Source organism: Vulpes lagopus, chromosome 7, assembly GCF_018345385.1.
Source record: "Vulpes lagopus strain Blue_001 chromosome 7, ASM1834538v1, whole genome shotgun sequence".
Lineage (NCBI taxonomy): Eukaryota > Metazoa > Chordata > Mammalia > Carnivora > Canidae > Vulpes > Vulpes lagopus.
This window is the reverse complement of record NC_054830.1, coordinates 48,639,433-48,651,976: the sequence shown is the minus strand read 5'-3', so window position 1 is coordinate 48,651,976 and position 12,544 is coordinate 48,639,433. Positions and strand designations below refer to the sequence as shown.

The 12,544-nt window shown below is 43.6% G+C and overlaps 1 protein-coding gene across 1 annotated transcript in view; it reads right to left on the bottom strand.

Moving 5' to 3' along the window:
* Positions 1-12,544, bottom strand: part of LMCD1 (LIM and cysteine rich domains 1) — a 58,246-nt gene that overhangs the window by 29,795 nt on the left and 15,907 nt on the right. The gene's annotated exons all lie outside the window — the stretch shown is intronic.

Sequence of the window (12,544 nt, the reverse complement as noted above, 5' to 3'; positions counted from 1 at the left end):
GATGACTTGCTCCAGTTACGTACATGTATTATGGTTTTATCAAGAACAAGGCATAAGCTCCTCATTGAACAGACTATTGATTCATTTAGCTATTTATTTAGCATAGGGATACATCATAGGACTTGGGTGTACCCTAGATGTACTCACAGACAAGGGGGAGACCGAGCGAGAAACACGTTCTTATCACTTGCTCCTGAAAGGGTAAGTTTGAGGCAAAGGAAACTGCCCATTATGTAGCAGAAAGGCATGGACTTTGGAGCCTGGGAGACCAGGATTCCAAACCCAGCTTCATGACTTAATAGCCATACTGGCCTTGGACTAACCGGGCTTCAGTCTCCTTGTCAAATGGGTATGAAGATGATATATGTAAAGTGCTTATTCACACTGGGTACTAAAAAAATGGGAGCTGATGTAATTTTGCACACAGACTGTAGGTGCACAGAGGAAGGGGTGAAGAAACCCGTATGGGAAGTCCAGGGAGGCTTCCTAGAGGAGGTGACTCTGGATGGGGTTATACAAGAAGAGCAGACAGAAACAGAGAAGGGATTTCTAGAAGGGAGAAAATGTGCACAGGAAAAAGATGCAGAAGGGCATGATGGGTGGGATGTTGCAATCTGAGCATTACTCCTTTACTCCCTTTGCCTTTAAATGGGGAAAAAACCAGCAGTGGAACTTGTGAGACCATCCTCATCGCTACTGTTAGAATCCAAAGAAGTACATGAAAAGACACACTTATTCCTCACAATATTTCTCTTCTGTACCTCAGATCTTCCCACAATGACTCTAGCTCCCATCTCCCACTCGACAGCTGCTGTTTATACCATGTCCTCCCGGGCTTCACTGTTCAAACACACATTCGCAGCTCTGGAGAGTAAGCGCCATGCTGCACATATTTGAAAGAGAGCATGTTCACATTTGTGCCTGGTCAGTGCTAGGTTCTTGTTAAAAATGAAAAACGAGAGGATGCCCCCCGTCAAAACTCATAATCCTAAGCTGGGGAGCCTTCATTCACAGGTAGAACTCTGTTCTCTAGAACCCTGGCATATGAAACCTCGCAAGCTTCCACCTCTTGTTCTGCTTCTGCCTCTTGTCACCTTGGATTCTACTAGTTGAAGCACAGTGATCCTTTCACACTTAATGTTTGAGCGATTCAACAGTTATTTTGGAAGGTATACAACTTATGAATAAGGCTTCATTGTTGGATCATTTCAGAAGGACCTAGAGGGAGCAAAGCCTGGAAACAGAAGAGCTGTGTGGAAGCGTTTCATAAAGGCCAAAGCACCCTGCATGCGAGCATCGCTGTTCTTCTAACAAGTGTCTGATTTAGCAGTCATCCTATAAGGGGATTAGTCCTGATGCTTGGCCGGAGAGCTGAACTGCTGGCTCAGGGTTTGGCTAGAAATAGTGATGTAAGGCAGCACAGCACAGCAGAGCACAGGCCTGTGGGGCAGGGGGCTGGCTCCATGGTGCCAGCTCTGACATTTATTAGCTGTGCAGCTAGAGGCAACTCATTTCCTCCCCCGGCCTAAGTTGCTCCTCTGTAAGATGAGAAAACTGGCCTGGACTGAGGTTGCTGGAATCCTGTTCCACAGAATCCTTGTTCTGTGAGATGTCGCAAAGTGGTTGTTGATGGCTGGGAGTGGGAAGGATTACATGATCAAAAAAAATGGTGGACACGGGATGTGAAGTGGCTTTCAGAGCCTCTCAGGGGCCAGCCTATGTGAAGAGCAAGAAGAGAGGTGGAGGGACGCCGGGGTGGCTCAATGGTTGAGCATCTGCCTTTGGCTCAGGGCATGATCCTGGCCCGGGGATCAAGTTCTGTATCGGGGCCCCTGAGGGGAGCCTGCTTCTCTCTCTGTATCTCTCGTGAATAAATAAATAAACTCTTAAAAAAAGAAGAAGAAGAAAAGAGGTAGAGAATAGGCAGCTATTTCAAGTGAGGAGGTCCAGGCTTTGGGGTCAGAAGGCCTGGATATTAGTCCTAAATTTGTTCCTTTCTTCTGCTGGACTTGGGCAAGTGACTAGACTTGCAGAGTCTCCGTTTCTCCCTCTGGGTTGTGGGGATAATAAGAGCCAACCTGTCTCGTGGAGCTACCGTGAGGCTTAAATGGGTTGCCGCAGTGATAGGGCTTAGCATGCATGTATTAGGCACGGAGTGTCTACTCTTCTTGTCAGCACACCTTGTGTAAATGGTCTGGGAGGCCCTGACTCAGACATTCAAAAAAAAAAAAAATTCATTCTCCAGCTTGAGAATTCTGAGGAATTTTAGAGGAACTACTTTCTAACTCCACACCTCATATACTTTCTTACTGTCTCCTTTGCTTCATGTGTATACGTGTTGCCTCTCTGACTAAGTGCAGGAAGCAGAGAGTTGGCCTTAGTCTCCATCCTGCTAGTGGGACAGTTTCCATGGCGATAGAAGTCCGTGGGAGAGAAAAATAAATGGCCTTGCAAGGAAGAAGCAGATTTGGGCCATCAGGCCACACTTGCAGCCAGTTTCCTGGCCGACTGCTTAACACAATAAATAGCCATTTGTCCCCTGCATGTCATTCATCCAGGAGCCAGACAGACCCAGCTATGTCGGACACAGAAAATGATGATCCTGTTTATTAAGGAGAGGAAAACATCAACCAGAAACAGTGCTTCAAACAAGATATTCTGGTTTATAAACAGTAGGTTTCTCTGATGTGGACACCGTCTCAAAAGAAAGATGGTGCAGTGGCTGCTCACAGTGGCTCACAGTAGCTGAAAACAGAAGAGCTTAAAAGGAGTCATCACTTTAAAAAATGGGTTCCTGGAATGTAACATCTATTCTATCATTTTTCCTGAGGGGAGATAACATGTTTTGACAATTTTCTTTGGCTCAGGAGAGTGGGATATTGTGGAACTGAATTGTGTCAGGGACTTAAAAGGACTCAGCTCAGGCCAGGAACCCTGGGGACACGTGGGCCAGGGGCAACAGGCCTCCTTCCCACTTTGAGCATTTCTTCCAGGTGAACCCCCAGGGGAAGTCTAATGGGGGGAAATGTCACCAAGAACAAGGTAGGACAGAGATGAAGGGAAAAGAGAGATGCCATTTGGAGTTTAGGAATGAATGTGGGACTTGAGATTAGACCGTGAGAGTTCTCCCATATGTAACTTGGTTTCCTCTTCTGCAAAATGGGTTTTCCCTGCCCCTTTTTTGCCTCCACAGGCTGTTGTAAGCAGCAAGTCAGATTAAAAGGTTGTTCTTAGTGTAAAATATTTACCATTGTTAAAAAAATTATCCAAAACTCGAGTGTAAGGCAGAAAAGTGGGTGGCATGTCCTCTCAGTATCATATGGTGGCAATGACATTGGCCCCTGCTCTGCACCCCCTGCAAGGATTATCTAGGCAAATTTACTTTGCTTTACTCCAAGACTTGGTGAGGCTACATGTTACCAGATTTTTGTCTGGTAAACATACAAATATAGGGAGTTTTTGTCTTTTTGAAACAGATGAAGGTTATGGTTTCTTGTCCTGTTGGACATTAGCTAGTTATGTACCTAACCCATAAATCTTGTCCTAACATTAAATTGCCTATAAATACCCAGCCCCTAAAATAATTTTTGAACTGGTCTAAATATCTTACTTCATTAACTAATGAATTAGATAAACCTTTTGCTAAGTTTTATTTTATATTTGCATAAGAGTCACGATCTTACATTTTTGAAAATTATATCTTCACACCATTACATGCCCTCCTGATCATCTATGGGTTTGCTTTCTGAGCTAGGGTGTTCTGAATATTGCCACTAAATTCTATTCCAATCCAATCACTCTGCCTCTACAGGTAAGCTCTATAAGCATATGTGTTATTAAAGATTATTAGCCAACATGCTTTATTACTTGAAAACAAACCCTTTCCTCCTCACCAAGGAGAGAAGGTGGAGTGGAAGTAGTTAAGGGTGGAATGAGGTGAAATTTATGAGAAGGTTTGGAAAAGAACTGCCGTCATAAACAGAAAACAATGCTGCCAGAAACTACTCTACTGCTAGCAACAACTCCAAAATGTTAACAGTTTGACAATCTGTGGAGTGATTTTACTTACTTAAGCATTCTCTTTCAGAACACCTATGACAACCTGTGAAGTAGCATCATTATTTCCAATCAACAAAGGATGCATGACAGACAGAGGAGAAGCAACTTGTCTATTCTGAATGGTCTAGACTGGCGCTCCTATGGGGAAGGTGTGTGTGTGTGTGGGGGGGGGTCTCCTAACTCTACCCTCATCTATACTGGCCTTTAAGCAAAAATGTTATAGCTTTCTTAATGATTCTGACTGTAGCTAACATTTATTGAGTACATTTTATGTGCCGTGCATATGCCAAGCATTCCATAAGATTTATGGTTGATGACCCTGTGGGAGAGAGGTACTTTTAGTGACTTCATTTTCAGATGAGGAGGCAGGCCCAGAGAGGTTAAGCCTCTTTTTCAGGATCCAATAGCTAGTAAGTGATGGAGCCAGGAAGTGAAACCAGGTGGGTCTTACTTCAGAGTTGTGCTCTCATCTCATCTGCTATGGTGCTTTCCATCGAGGGTATAGCACTTGACAGTTTACAAAGTGTATTTACATTCCTTATCTCACTTGGTTTTCACAACAACTTTAGGATGTAGACACTCTGCATTTGGCTCATGAATAAAAAAAAAAAAACAAGCTCATAGAACTGATGGGATTTGCTAATGCTCAGGACATAATTCACACTCATGTCTTTGGAATCCAGATCCTATGATTTCCTACCACACTGGGAGTCTCCAGACCTCAGACTGCCTCCTACAAGTCTAGCCTTGACTCTGGGCATTAGGCCAGTTGGGCTCAAACAGACGGGACAGTGTGTCTATAGGAGTGGGAGGTTCAGGTTAGGGTTGGGGGCAGCAGTACAAGGCCATGATCACCTTGGTCCTAATATTTCTACCATCCAACTCTGTTCTGCTGAATAAACTAAAGTACAGATGTTCAAGGCAATGGACAAGCCTCAGGGGTAGCTGAAGAGGCAGTAGCCAGAGGAGAAAGTGAATCAGAACCACAAGCAATGCCTGTGGGAGAAAAGCACCAGGACATTGGCTTCCCTCACTAGAAGCCCAAGTGAAGGGCAAGTGGTCACGTACACTTAGTACCAGACCAGGGAGCTGGAGCTCCCACTCCAACCCCAGGCCTCCAGATGACTGGATACACAGTGGCTTGGGAGACAAGATGTTGAGAACTGTCTTCTAGAAACTCTTAACGCTTTAAAAAAGAACAAAACCATCATAACCAAGAAGCAAGTCATATCTGGGTTTATTCCCAACTCTTAATAGTTTGTTTATATCAAGGATACTAGCACCCATCTCATTTTGAAGTTGTATTGAGCTACTTTCAAAGGGATAAACGTTTTTGAGTGTTAGATGTCACCAGGCTCCCATGATGTGGTCCAAATTTATCTGTTTCTATTTCCATATCCTTTACTACTTCTATGCAGATTCTCTTTCCAATCACCTGAGCCTCCTGCACTTCTCCTAAATATACACTGGGGTTTTTGCTCACATTCATGTAAACCTCAGAGAGCTTCAACTCCACCCACTCTTTAGGGACCAGCTCAGGAAGTCCCATCTTTTTTCCATAATAAAAACAATTAGTCACAGCTGCAACCAGTACTAGGCTTTATGGTTCTCTAGTCACTGGGCTATGCCTGAGCTCAGCCAAATACTATACCTCCTCAGGTAGGGGGTCTTGTGGTGGTTCTCAAAGTGTAGTCCCTGAGAGGTACCTCCGAACTGGTGAGTAGTGCAAATCCTTAGTTCTTACCCCAGACTCACTAACACAGATAAATACTCAGTGTGGGGGCCCTGCCATTTGCTGTTCTAGTCCTTCAGGTGATGTGGATGCACAAGTGAAGTCTGAGAACCCCCCTGATCTTTGTTGGAATCCCCAGGCTGTGTGTGAAGTAAGTGAAGGGAAACGGACTGTCTTGGTTTGCCTGAGACTGAATCAGAGCCCAAATGTCAGGCTGATTTAGTGCTGAAACCGGGAAAGCTCTGGACAAACCATGATGACCAACCATGATGAGTTGGTCTCCCTAATTAAGAACTATTCAAAGAGGTCAAATTAAAGTGCTGGTGCTTAGATTTGGACCCGCAATCTCCATTTTAATTAAACCACTGCACAATCAGTGATGCCGAGAACCCTTTCCCTGATAGTTTGGGGCCCTGACACTTATTTTTCAAAGAGCTCCTACAACTGTAGAATTACAAATGCAGTCAGTGCCAGGAATTAGAATAAGACTGTGCCTTGAGTTTGTAGTTTAGTAGAGGGATTTGGCCTGGTCTGTGTGTGTTTGGAGGCAGCGTTGCTCAAATGAATCAGACACTCTAATTAGCATAAAGATCAGCCTGGATCTAACTAATATGAAGGTTCTGGTCTCAAGCCTGGGATGAGCCTGATAGGCCATAGTTCTACAGACCTCCCAGTGAAAGCTGCTGCCGCTGGTCCACAAACCACACTTTAAGGAGCAAGGGGCCACATCAGCGGTTCCCAAACTGGTCTGCATATTAGAATTATCTGGGGAGATTTCAACACTTTCAAAGTCCTGGCTGCATACTGGAGCAATTTAGCCATAATCACTGGGGAGGAGCCGCAGGGCTGCGGTCATTCTGGAAGTTCTCCGAAGGATTCTAGTGTATGGACGAATTTGGGAACAACTGGGTTTCCCCATTGTACTTTCAGCCACCACAACCTGGACTCAGGGTCTCAGTGCATCGGTTTGATGTCTCCTCCCGCATTCTGCCTCCAGGCCACTGTTCCCTACAAGGTGAGTTTCTACAGCACGACTGACTTTTGTTATTTCATTTTGGTCCCTTCTTCACTGGCACAAAACCACATCACAGGCTTTCATGCCAAATGCAGGAGAAACTCTCTTAATAGCCAGACGGAAGGGAGACAACAGCCCTCCCTCTGCTTCTAAATTTCACTGGCCAGCTGACTCCCTGAGGGACTCAACACTGATGCTGAGATCCTTTGCCAGGCCTGAGGTCAAGGGTGGTCCTCCCCAACCCTGGGGCCCAGGTATGGACTGAGAAGTCCTGCCAGACAGAAGTGCCCAACCTAGGACACCGAAGGCCCAGAAGGTCACAAGCTGCATCATGGAACGTTGTCTCTCCTCTTCCCCGCCACTTTAAGAAGTGTGATCCTTTTGGAGAATGACCTTGCTGGGAAGTATAATGAAAGGCCTTACTACATTCACTTTCCCACTCAAAAACCCTATGGTTTTGACAAAGTCTGGACTACTTCTTCCATTTTCTGAAGCTCTTCAATGACTGAAAGAATGAGCTGCCAAACAGCTTTACAAAATCTTAACAGGGACGCCTGGGTGGCTCAGCGGTTTAGCGCCTGCCTTCAGCCCAGAGTGTAATCCTAGAGTCCTGGGATCGAGTCCCACATCAGGCTCCCTGCATGGGGTCTGCTTCTCCCTCTGCCTATGTCTCTGCCTCTCTCTCTCTTTTTCTCTCTGTGTCTCTCATGAATAAATAAAATCTTAAAAGAAAAAAATCTTAATAGAGTAATGAAATCAGTACATTAACCAGTACAATAACTGTCCATCCTTAACGTCAAAGTGATATTTGCTGCCCTTCCTGAACATAAGCCCTCCCTGTGACAGGTCCTGTATGCTACCAGAGGTAGGGATGGGGGCCCAGAAACCCTGGGATGCTGGGTGAACAACACAGACTCTTTCTAATCTGTTTGCTCTTACATTAGGGGGACTTTTGGCATCCTATTCCATAATGTATATTTATGTTCTTTTCATGTAAAATGGGTGTTCCCAATCTTGCTCCCTCCAATCTTAGGTACAACTACTGCTCTGTGTTTATCTTCTGGCTTCTGGCTCACTCTCCCCCCTACTGATGCTTGTACTCCGGGTGGGGAAGTCTCGAGCCAGGGCTTCAGTCTGTGGCCAAGAAAACCATTTCCCCAAATAGGAGTTGAAAAGTGGGGCTTGTAGCTTCAATCCTGGGGGGTTCTTTTATCCCACCCGGCCTTAAGATGGCTGGCTTAGAATACAGTACACCAGTTAGAGGAGTGAGCAGAACTGGCTGCTGGCGGTCTTGTTCAAATTTCTATTCTGCACTGGCTAATCTATGTTTTCTATAATGCCATGCAAATTAGCCAGGGAAACAAATTAGGATAAAGCGCCTCGTAAAACCATAGCAAGTCTCACAAAGCCAGCAACAAAAACCATGTCAACATCAGAGGTCATATCTGGGGGCACAAGTATTCTTCAGGGGACTGTGTGTGTACATGGATGTGTGTGCAGATGTACATGCATACACGTGTGGGTATGTGTCCAAATCTGTTTTTACCCACAAGGTTGCTTCTTGGGCATTTCTAGTCTTCTGTCTGGACAAGCACAGATATAAGGAAATCACTTCAACTTAGATACCCTTTTCCCGAATTGTGTAATAAGGATAAAAATGCACAGACTAAACAAATTGAAATTAGCTCAACTGATCTCGTATTCAGAATTCTATGGATGGAAAACTTGTTATTTTTCCTTTTTGTTTTTAAAGACTAATCCTATTTAAAGCAACAGAAAAGGAAAACATTTGGTGGGTGATGAGCTGATGGCAGAAATGCTTGAGTTGTCAGTATTTCGGGGTAAAGATTCAATTATCTTTCTTATTAAATGGTTTGTGTGTATTAAATTGATTCCACGGACCAGCTGTGGTTGGAAGAATTAGTCTGATGGATTTAGCCCATGATGTTAGTTAGGAGTGTCTGGTGTCCCAAACAAAGTTTTGAACAAATGCCCAACAAAAGAGTACTTCTTACTCTCTATAAGAAATGTGTGTTTTTTTCTCTCTCTCTTCTGTCAAGATAGTTTGTGCAGGCATGACTGTAGGAGAATTTGTGTTTGGGGCAAAATACACCATGTTCTTCTTACTATTCTTCCTCTTACTATTCTTCCTCTAAACATCATGTTTAATACATAGAATTAAGTTGAAATCAGAGCTGCCAGCAAGGAGAAACAAATTCACAGAATCCCAGTACATGCTTCTCTAGAGTGTGTGGAAAGTTAGCAGAATGCTTGGTCGGCCCGGCCCCTTAAGCGTGGTGAAAGAGTCCTATTGCTCCTGTGTCTCCCCAACCCACTATCCCTGAAATAGATCCTAATCCTTCTCTTCAGGTTTCTTGATGAATAATGCCCCTGGGGAAGTTCTAGAAACCACTAGCCAGTTCCTCCTACCACTTCTTCAGGAAGCTTTCCCCTTTAAGTTCCTAACCACCATGTATGACCTATTATACACCCATCCACCTGTATGCACACACACATGTGCACACATCCACACATATGCATGCACATGCAGCCTTCTTTGGAACAATTCTATACTTGCAATCATTTGTTTGGTTCTGTCTTCCCCTCCAGGTAAGGAAATTATTGGAGATTCCTGAGATTCACATCATGTGTGAATGAAAAGGGTTACTCCAGCTATGAAAACTGAGTAGAAAAGCAAATCCATATGTGGAAAGGGAAATATGAAATGAAAGGTTTCTCTGTTTAAGACCGTGCTCTTGCCTCCCTCTCTATCCCCCCTCCTGTCTCTTTCATCCAACCTTCACTGATTTCAGGCTGGTTCCAAAAAAGCAGGAATGCCCAGACCCAGGGCCATGAACAGAGTAGGCACATGGAAGCCTGCCTGTGGGCAACAGCTGACCCATCCTTACTGGCCACATCCTGTATAATCTCCTCCCGATTAGAGCGAGATATTGCAATCATACTCCCCCCTGTTGTCAGGCCTGGTTGGCTAAGTCTGCTAGTAATGTCTACCTCCTACCACATCATTACTTGGCATAATGGAGCAGACGCTGTGAGTGCTCTGCTAGCCAAGATAGGGGATTACTGCCCACTTTTCTTCCCTTCTGTCTGTGTTTTGGTAATTTTACTCTTGTATTTTTAGCACTTCATCAAAAATAGGCAAAGAAGCAATACGACTCAAATCAGTACATTTTCCAAGGGTTTGTGGCTCTTGGAAAGGCCTGACATGAGGGACATTTGGATGGAGGAGCTATAGAGATTCCATGTGACAATTCACAGGGCTGGGCTCCTTTCCTGCTTAGCACTGGCCAGAGCCCTTGAAGGTGGGCAGCCTTGAAATATTCGTAGAATATCTCTTATCTTCACAAGGTGATAAGGCTGGGGTCACTTTGAAATGGGAGAAATATGGAACGAGGCAGAAAGTTCCAAATCCAAAATTAAGCGATTAATGGCTGGATGACTGCATCTGTGTAACGGCAGTGCATGGAAAATGCAGGAGGTTTTCGGGCCCTGCTCGGACTCTGACTCCTTTAACTTTCCTTTGGTAGAGCAAAAATGATGGTGACTGAGAAAGAGAGGAAATCAGCCTCTATGCCGCCAGCTTCTTGCTGACAGCTGATGGGTACCCATGGCTGAGTACAAAGCAGGTCCACAAATTTTTTGTATAAGGGACCCTGCTGGCTGAAGTGGTAGGATTTTTAGGATTGAACTGATATTTTTCTTTGACACCAGCTCCCTTTGAACTAGCTACAGATGCTGCCCAGGCTAACATGAATAGCGAATTTCACAGACTGACAAAACCATTCTTTCCTGTTTTTGAGAATTGCCTGTTTTTAGACAAGTCAGCCCATTATTTGAGGGGTGCATTGCTTCTTTAAAAAAAGTCACTGGGGAGAGGGTCCTTCTACCTCCCCCCACATCCAGACTTTTTATGGGTCTCTTTTGAGACCACCAGGTTCCCAAAGTATGGGCATTGTTTTCACTGAAAGGGATTTCCATAGAGCAAGAATGGACCTGGCATTTCTTGCCAAAATGTTTCCAGAGGCTCCAATGCTATCTTTTTTAAACTTGTCTTTTTTCTTTCATGGATCAGCCCTGCCAGTTCTTGGGAAGATGTAAGTAAAGCCACTAGGCTCACTCAGAGCCAGAAGTTATCCAGCCCTCTTGGGAATTTTATCGGAGATTTACCAAGTGGTTTGAGGGAAGTTAAGATAAAAGAAAATAAAGTCCTTGTAGGGTTTCTTTATTCTCCCCTCCCCCATTTCCTAAATGAGAACAGGCTGTCGGTGTCCCCAGGCCTAATACCTTCAGGCCATACTTGGAAATTAAAATCTAATTGGCTTCACGGTTCTTAGGTTTCAGCCCTTAGTAGACTCCTCCTCAAGTTAGAAGACTGCGGGCTTGAGGCTGGCAATACTTAACTTATTATACCTCCCTGGTTTTATATGACTCCTGATTTTAGTGGCTGAATGTCTTAAGAATGTCTTTCTATAAGGATATTAATTTGGGGTGTGTGTGTGTGTGTGTGTATGCATGTGTCTGAATTCTTGCAGCATTACTGATCTAAGGATAACACACTTTTACTGGAGTTAATTTTGGAAATGGAGAGACATAGCAAACCAAGTTGGAAGTTTTTTTAATCTTGCTTATCTGAATCTTGATATGGTAATAGGAAGTGTGCCATGTAAAAGTACGGCACTATTACTGAAAGTATGAAGGCTTTGCTTATGCAAATGATTCCTGCTGGGAATCTCACACATAAATTCTTAGGTGAATTTATGGGAGTAGAAGCTTTGAGACACACACACATTTCCTTCAGCCAACTTTGGTGCCTTGATGTTAAGAAACTACTGTGTTTCGAATGTCTTTAGCAAGATGGTTTCTTGGTTTAAAACAGAAGTACCCTTCTTATTTTTCCTCTTCGTTTTCTTCACTATCGTATGTTTTTCAAACTAACATTAAATATATTTTCAAATATTTCATCATTTCCTTGATTTTCCCCCCAATGAGCTTTCTCCATAATGAACTAGTTGCACATACTTTATATAGTGGAATTCTACGTTTAAGAAAATCTGACACAAGGAAATCACAGATTCTAAATGAAAACACCTTACAGAGTATTTAGGTCAAATTTTTCTAAGCCTAGTTTTATGAAACTGCAATTAGCAGATGGTCATTCACTTTGCAAATAATTTGCTTTCAAGGTCTCACCTTTGCAGCTCATCTGACACAATTAGAATGCAAAATCAGAACTATAGAAGCCAAGTCACTTTCCAGAAAATTATCTCTTGAATAATTTTAGGATTATTCTTTTAACCATATGCCCCAGAAAAGATGCCACTTTCCTGTATACCTCTGAGTCTGCCCATATGCAGTTCTTTTTGCTTTGAACATTTCTCTCTCCCTATACTCGACTCTTATTTATCATTCAGGTACCCCATCACACTGTCTTATGAAACCCTGTATTTTGTACTGCTTTGTAGTACCCATCATGATTGTAATTATTTAATTATTATTTAATCCTGAATATAACTCCTTAATGACATTCTTTCCTGCTAGACTGTAAGCTCAATGGGGGCAGGGGCCCTATGTATCTAGTTTATTGCTGTATCAGCAGTGCCTCACATACTGCCTGGCACATAGTAGTAGCTCCTCAGTGAACATGTGTTTGACTAGCTTCTTTTGTAACTTTCATTTTTGTCTTCAACCAATGCCTCTTCAGTGCTACATTAAAAGCT